The sequence below is a fragment of the Macrobrachium nipponense genome, chromosome 7 (assembly GCF_015104395.2).
Source record: "Macrobrachium nipponense isolate FS-2020 chromosome 7, ASM1510439v2, whole genome shotgun sequence".
Taxonomy (NCBI): Eukaryota; Metazoa; Arthropoda; class Malacostraca; order Decapoda; family Palaemonidae; genus Macrobrachium; species Macrobrachium nipponense.
In genome coordinates, this window is record NC_061109.1 from 104,106,607 (window position 1) to 104,115,751 (window position 9,145).

The window sequence follows — 9,145 nt, forward strand, 5'->3', positions numbered from 1 at the left end:
TCGGGTCTTGCGCGGTCCTTGAATGGAATTAATTGGATAAAATTTAGGCCAAAGGCCAAGCGCTGCAACCTGTGAGGTCATACAGCGCTGAAAGGGAGTTTGAGAGTGAAAAAAGTGAGGGTGGAAAGAAAGATGGAAGAAAGACAATATGAACGGAGGTACAGTACAAGGAATGAAACGGTTTGCAGCCAGGGGCCGAAGGGATGCTACAAAGCGCCTTAAGTAATGCCTACAGTGCACTGTGTGAGGTGCACTGCCGGCGATACGCAGCTACGGGAGTCCACAGTCCCTCAGCTAAACACTGCGGCAAGAAGTCCTGTCAGTACCAGTCAGCTACGTCAAACCCTTAAGAAGTAACCCTATGAGTTTCACCTAGTGTTCTGGGATGAGGTTGCTACCCTCATTTCCTTCTGGATCCCTGGCTACAACCTACTATAAACGACTGATTACTCGGCACAGAATGAACTGGTTGAACAACAGGGTCACAAAATGAATTTAAGGATTTGATTTGAATCCACGACCTCTCATTGGTGAGGCAAACTATGATACCAATTACATAAAAAGATGCACTTACTCAGACAGACAGACAGACAAACGCACACGCCCGCACGCACTCACACACATATATGGAATTGTTAACTTCAATTATTACTGCAGTAAAAATATACGGAGAGCTTATTTGTATAATGAGAATTTATCTATGTTGTGTCCTTTAACTATGCCATTAGCACGAAATAAGAAACACAAAGGAAAATGCCATTCGATATCCATGGGCTTATAAGATCATTTAAAATTTGTGAAGTTTTTTTGTGGCATTGGAGGTCAATATTTTGCTGCTACCGCAACATACATGCTTACATGTGAGCAAAGTTTTACGTCTCCTACACAGAAACAGGGTAGCACTCCTCTCACAGATTCACTAAAGGGCAAGAGTCAACATCAAAACAAAGACCCAGCACTTCGGAGACACCACTATACACCCAACTGCATTAATGGGAGGAGACTATAAAATTCAGCTGAATGGCTTACCACTTCGCAGGATTAGATGTCCTTTGTATTGTTTCTCCCTTCGCGCCATAACGTTTGCTATAACAATGCCTCGCCCCAACCTGATAGCGTTCCAGCGCAACTGGTTCCCGCTGCTAAATGCACCATTTCAATTGGTTAGTTCACTCTGCAAACAGATTGCTATGTATTCCTGCATTATTTACTTTACCTTTGCGTTTTCCTCTTCCTTTGTGAGCTCGTCTTCCCTTGCCAAAAAATATTCGGGTATTGGCAATGCTGCCTTCAGCAAAACTATATTTATCGCTTTGTGTGACAATTTGACATTGTCCCAAGATGGATAAAGAATGGATCTGGTTTTCTGGATTTTTGTTAAATCATATTTGAAAATGGCATTAACCTTTCATCACATTTGAATTATCTAATAAGAGTTTGTCCTAATAATCTTCTAAACTAAAAATGAAATATAAAATAACATGAAAAACAGTAATAATTAATACTCTTAAATCAATATAAAAACAATAACTACGATAATAATTAATACTGTAATTTTTACTCAGAAAACGATTCCTTTAAGAGGATCTTCAGAAAAAAAAGGCACTGGCGCCAGATTTATTCTTTAAGACTGATTCATTGACGATCCTATTAAAAAAGAAATTAGCTTCACAATGTCTGCATTACGTCACCCACTTTTTTTATATATACCGCGCCATTCCCTCTTATCTTCCTCAGAAAGTGCGACTCACGGACAATAAGAAAGACCTTTCAGTTGAACATTTTCTTCATCCCGTCAACCAAGCTTATTCTAGGTCTGTCTCACCTCTCATGACTTCCACCTAATAAGCTTGCTTTCTTTTTATCAACCTAATTTCTTTCATTCACCGTATATGAAGAGACCACCTCAAAAAGTACTAATTCATATATCATCTATGCTTCACGTTATCCAAAATTTAGCCACGTTTTATTTTACGATACTTATTTTAATAGCTTTCATTTTTTTTTTAACTTAGACGTCTTTCCATTAAAAGTATGCCCACCTAGTGTTTATGTATATATATATATATATATATATATATATATATATATATATATATATATATATATATATATGAGTCATAGTCACATTACCGTTGTTCACAACATACATCGAGCTACAAATGTCCTTTAATATCTAATCCGCTCTGCCTCGGATTAATATATTTTCATTGTTAACCAAAGGGGATTTTTTTAATCAATACGAAATTCGTCGGCTCACGGGCGGGAGCTGTGTTGTCTAATGCTTGACTGTGCGTCCTGAATTTGTTGGTTCGATGGTTCGCGCCCGTGAGCGACGAATTTCTTATTGATTAAAAAATTCCGCTTCGGTTAACATATATGAAAATATATTAATTCCGAGGTAGAGCGAATTATATATTAAAGGACATTGCAGCTCGATATATGTATATAAATCACGGCAATAATGATATGATGCACACACACACATATACACACACATAACACACACACACACACACACACCACACACATATATATTATAATATATAATTATATATAAATTATATATAAAAATATATATATATATATAATAATATATTATATATAATAAAATTATATAATAAATTATTATATATATAATATAATTATATATTATTATATGAATAATTATTATATTTAATATATAATTATTACCACTTAGCTGGGCATACTTTTAATGGGAAGAAGTCTAAGTAGATATATATATATATATATATATATATATATATATATATATATATATATATATATATGTGTGTGTGTGTGTGTGTGTGTGCGTGTGTGTGCATATCGAAACTGAACAACCGGAAATTTCCTTTATTTGACAAATATTTATACCGACGAAAGGCATCGAGAGTTGAATGTTTAAAGACTGCAGTCGGAGTCGTGGTTTCAAATAAACGGAACGCGAACCCGATAAACATTAGGACACGTGAATTATTACCGAGTCCAAAACAACCAAATAAAGAGAGTTATAAATAGGGACTGGTCTCAAAAAAGTGAAAAACAAACATGAAGTACATTTGATATGGTTGGCGTTATTGACTTCTTTTGTTCGAGTCATTTATGGAGTGGGTGTTTTTTTATTCTTTGGTTTAATTACTAAACTCTTCAGATGCAAAGTTTTCTGAATAATTTCATGTCAAAATACTTATGAGATTCCGTTAACAAAGAGATTGAATCAGTTGAATAAAATTACTTATAATTCACATTTTTCCGTGAACAGATAATGATACATTTAAATCTAAAGTGGTTTTTGCCTGATTGATCGTGAGTTATCTGGCGTCACAACTCCCAAAATCCAAAGTGGATAAAGGTATTCCGTCATTCAAAGAAACAGTTGTTTAGCGCATAACAAGACGTAGAAGCCTGACAACATATAAAAGTCAGCTAACAAATATAATTTAATGATATTTAAACTGGATTATTCATCCGAAAATTAACATTACAACAGACTCTTACGTAAGGAAGAGTGTGCCCACTACCGACCTCTCTCACTTTCTGAATGACCTCACTCAAAATGTACCAAATTTCGTTGAAGGGGTTTTATTCTGAATAACCTTAGCGCCGGAGCAGACGAGTAGGCTCGGGAGAACGCCATATTGAGAGAACTCGCGCAAATATTTTGTGTCGTATAATAACAATGGAAGCATATTTCCTTTATCCGTTTTACATAGAGTGGTTCATATTTGTATGGTTTCTGTTTCCTAACATTAATAGTTATGAATGTACTATCAACAGATGGTCTCTTGCTTGTAAATTTTTCAAAAGTTGTATTTTAACAGTGTGTGTATATATATATATATATATATATATGTGTGTGTGTGTGTGTGTGTGTGTGTGTGTGTGTGTATATACTATATATATATGTATATATTTATTATATATATATATATATATATATATATATGATATATTATATATATATTTAGTTCACTTCTGTATTACTTAAATATTTCCATTTAGAAGTTCAAAAGCCTGTGCGGCGTATGTGTACCATCAGGGTATTGGCACACGATGTAGCTGAGCACAATCTTTCCTTTATTTCCATTACAGAATATGTAAATAAACGGAGGGCCAAATGGCTTTACAAATGAAAGGCGTTCCGCCTCCTTTTCCGAAATATCTAAGGGGGGAGGCACTACTACTGACCCACCACCGAGACGCGGTGTCAGAAGCTGCCAGATATAAACACCAAGAAGAAGTTTATAGTACGGTGCCTGGTTTCTGTCTTTTACTGCTTGAGGCACTGATATCGGCAGCCCCACACTCGAAATTCTCTCCGGCCCCTCGCTCCTGCTCCTGCTCCTGCTACTGCTGCGTCTGCTGCTGCTGGTGCTGCTGGTGCTGCAGGCTCTCTCCCCTTTTCGCTTCACCCCTCAGCTTTATCTCAAGGATACGACCGAACACGCTTACACTTACGACGTTAATATTCTTCCTGCCTTTCTACCTTTCCTCTCCCTCTCTCTCTGGTCCAGGTCGCGAAAATAAACAGATAAACAAAAGAAATGGTTTCTGGTGAATGAACACCTATAGCTAAAGGAACGGAGTTACAATATGGGACGGGCACACAACGCCATTGCTGCATGTATGTGTGTCTCTTCTTCACAGCAAGTAAAGTTTACAAAAGAGAAGCGTACAATCTTAATCACAAGATATTCGCCATGTCATAAGTGATCAAGGCAAGGCGCCTGTGCATCGCATTCGTCCCTACACATGAAACCATCTGCTAAAAAAATGATTTGGTGAGGTCCATGATAAGTTTTATTTAAGGGGAGCCAGGATGTGGAATTCCCGAGTACCCATCCGATAATTAATCGAACCATGTCAAAGAGAACTGATCTGTAAAAAATGTGAGTATACAGATGATGGAACGCGCTCAAGTAATAATAACAAATATGATTAGGTGTTGGTACTTAATTAACGGCTTGCAAGAAAAAGAAAACGAGATAGTCCGGTATATGACGACATGATAAAACGATGAAAAGGGTATGTGAAGGCTGTAGAGGTCAAAGCATGTTAATCTTTTGTTCAGCCGAATATAAAAATACTTTAAAGGTATCTGAATGAAAATTCGACTGAGTAACGGAATAATGCCTTATATCAAAATTTAATCCTGATGATTATGCCGTTAACGGTTAGTAATTTTTCCAATTATCTTTGTTGCTAAAAAGCGATAACTTAAATGTTGCTCTATGACTCGATATCAAGTTATGGGATCGATTTCCCCTTGGCGACTCCGTGGCGAACTGGATCCAGTCGTCGGTCGGAACCGTCCAAATCAATTTTTTCCATTGAAAGAATCCGTGCTGTTCCTTGATTACCTCACACGTAATAATACAATGACCGAGAGAGAGGTCGAGGTTTAGGTTCGATCGGACGGAGATGAGGGAGCAGAGTCAGCTGGAGCGAAGGAGAGCGAGAGAAAATGAGTCTCCTCTCTCAGTATCGGCCAGACAACCGAGAGCGAAGGTTGTGTCGCTCCTGCTCCCAGTCTCCGTTCAGTGTATGCACCGACTATAGAGTGTACCGGAGAGAGATGAGTCTGTGTGCAGGCTTCTAGTCCAGCGGATACTAGTGGGATGTTTTTTGAATAATTCATGTTGCCATGCTCGTTAAAATGTTTTTCTGAGAGAAAATTACACGGATTTTACTTTTAAAGTGTTAGAACGCAAATGGGCGTGTGCTTTCATTTTTTTTCTTTTTTAGCATTGCTTAAAGAACATCATCGTCACATGAACCTGCACGGTCAGGACAATCAAGACGAGTGCTAACGTTCTAGAAAAATAAAAGAGTGCTGTTGGACTTATTTGATTCAATGAATAAAAGTGTCCTAAAGGCTATCACCACAACCTTCAAAGAGAACAAGGTGAGTTAACGCTGCTTCCCTATAATTATGCAAATGATGAAAGGTAATATTTCCCCGACTATGCAAATTGAGGTGACAAGTCATTCGTTTTTTAATTGAATTCCACGACCATTGTTAATTTTTCATTTTGATAGGGAAATCGACCCAGCGCGTTTCAGGACAGGTAAGGGTAACGTGGCTCCAGATAATTCCTTATTAGATCTGTTCATAATTTTGATGTATTTTGATACTGTCACTTTACACGAGGAGAGTTTATAAGTTAGAACGATTTTATTCTTTGTACCTGTTAACACCATACACTTACAATAAAATATCCTAAATCCTTCCTAAAATTCGCCTCTGCTAACTTTAAGCTTTTACTAAATTCTGGTGCTACTGTTATCACCACTAAGACTACTACGGCTATTACCATCATCACTACCAAAAATAATGTTTGAAATTCACATTGACAATAGTAAGAAAATATGCATGTTACTGTAAAGAACAGCAACCGCAGAGTACGTAACTGCAACTCGGTAAAAGTTAACTGTAATATCCGGACAAAGCTTTTATCAAACCCAAAATTGATGCGGATATTCCGTAGGGTTTCGTAATGTGTTTTTCCATTTTTTTCCCATCTTAAATCCGTGGAGGGGGATTTTAAGGAAAACACTTTCCACCACCCCCAAAACTGCATCGCATTAACCCACGAATGTTATTCTGTCAAGGTAAACTTCAGCTGACCTGACATCCCTATACGCACTCTTTCCTTCTCGTCCGGCTGCCAGTCGAGATGAAGTGATTCTGCGTAACGAGGGCTGACGTCGCGACCAGGCTATCATATATATTATCATTGATTTCAATATCATTCTTGAGTTGCTGCCTTATTTTTGTAAGCGTTTCCGTGAAGCTAAATAGTTGCAAGATGAGATTTGCAAGATGAAAAAGGAGTTTGCAAGTGACTGTCAGTAGGGAAATGACAAAATGCCGGTTGCTACCGAGGTGCACAGAATCATTGGGAAGTGAGCGCTCTTCTCAAAAATGCAGAGTACCCTTTGTCTCAAATACTGAAACGAACGGCATCCTAAATTTCGACTGACGGCTTATTTTGGGTTAACTGTGATAATGATCACTTTTAACTGTGTTATACACACAAGTGAGTGAATCTGGAGAATTAGGCAAAAAATAGTAAATTGTCAGCATTAAAGATCATTAAAGAATGTTAGTTTTGAAGTATAAATATCATGAGATTTTAGCGATTAAGTTAAGTATTTAATTTTTTTCCTGGCTTTAACTTCTGATTTTTCAACCAAGTTTGTTGATCGATTTATAAAGTGTACGTAGGTGAGATTGAGTTTCTTTTACTTGAGATCAAGATATGTCATTAAGTGGACTAACAAAACAGCACCTTAAAACGTTTATGAATGATAACTTCAAAGGTTAAACTTAACTTTTAAAGTTTTTCTTTTTGTAAATATTGCTGCACAATTTTATAAGCACAGTGTATTTCAGTATACTTGTATGGAATTTTTATTATCATTATAATATAAATAAAAGAGTACCTGTAGCCAGTTCAACTCATCACAGTCATAAATGTGATCCAGCAAGAAGCTTCTATACTGAAAAAGCAATTTGAATTGTGAAACAGTCTAACGGAACCACGGCTAGACCTGAGGTCTCACTAGTCCTGAAACTTTCTTGAATAAAAAAATCTGGTGGAAATATTTCAGTATCTCATTTGAATCTGAGAAATCTGTACATTTAAACGCAATGACGGGCTTATGCATTCCACCAGCACCTGGCATTCGCTAACTGTTGTCTCAGATTATAGAGATGATCCAGTAAAACAAAAAATTCCTTCTTTCGATATCTTTTGACAACCTCCTGTAGTTCTACCTGATTTTTAAACTAGGCAGCGAAGTTATCCAAGGGGCTCTTGTATACATTCTTGGAAAATCCGAAATTTCATCTCTGTGTTTTTTGGTCCGGTTTCTTGCCTCTCAAATACTTGCCATCTTTAATTTCATTCCATTTATACTTTCCTCTGGAAGAAAATTCTGTAATCTTAACCAAATTCTCCCGTGAGAATTGTCTAAGTTCTAATTGGGACATTTTCTTCCTCTTAATCCATATTTTCGAGAAACTTGAACTGAAACCTAAGGCTATAAAGAAAACATTTTTTTAATATATAAAATTTTCATCATCTGAAGGTATACTTCCTAAATTCAACTCTACAGAGTAACAACATAAGGTTTCTTATTGTATTTAATAACGAACGACCCAACTCAAAATCTAACCTAACTCCCCCCCCACCCCCCCCCAAAAAAAAAAAAAAAAGAAAAAAAACTTCTAAAACTACTCGACTTGAACCCGCCACAATGTACAAATTAAACAGAGAGTCCATTTGTGTGTTTGTGTTTATCAAACAAGCTTGTTAGGACAAGGGACTGACCCAGGTACCGTACAATGCTTATAATGCTTCACAGTCGTTTGTTCTTGTATTGTTACGTGCTAATGAAGTCCCCCAAAATGTATGGAAAAATTACCTCGCGTTTTCAACTGCTTTTGGATATTAAATTGTGCCTATTAGAAATACTGTAAGTATATATCTCAACCAATATATATATATATATATATATATATATATATATTTATATATATGTATATATATATGAAAATGCAAATTATATATGTATGCATATATATATATATATATATATATATATATATATATATATACAATTTCGTGGACATTCTTAGATTCCAAAGTTGGAGGACGAACTTTGTATGCATATGTATATAGATTCAAGACTAAGGACGTTCTCAAAAGCACACCAAAGTAAAACCCGACCGGGCTTCAACTTAAGATTCTAGTATTGTATTTCAACTATAAAGCTACTTCTACCAGCAGTGGATTTATAAAGCTACTTCTACCAGCAGTGGATTTAGGCGTGGGAAGGTTGAGGTGAGCTTTTAATTACCGTACCCACTTGCACGTATCAAAGAAATGATATGCCTTTGTATTCAGAACAGACAGACACACATATACTATACAAATATGTACGCATGTGAATGCTATTTTATATAATGTATAACGCATATATATATATATATATATGTGTGTGTGTGTTTGTGTGTATATATATAAATTATATATATATATATATATATATATATATATATATATATATATATATATATATACATATATTATATTATATATATATATATATATATATTATATATAATATAGTTTTT

At 35.8% G+C, this 9,145-nt stretch overlaps 1 protein-coding gene across 1 annotated transcript in view; it reads left to right on the forward strand.

Moving 5' to 3' along the window:
- The first annotated feature begins 5,477 nt into the window (after positions 1–5,477).
- LOC135217115 (discoidin domain-containing receptor tyrosine kinase B-like) overlaps positions 5,478–9,145 on the forward strand; it is a 165,994-nt gene continuing 162,326 nt past the window's right edge. Inside the window, exon 1 of the mRNA XM_064252817.1 lies at positions 5,478–5,908. The gene's annotated coding sequence lies outside the window, so the exon portion shown is untranslated. The remainder of the gene's footprint in view (positions 5,909–9,145) is intronic.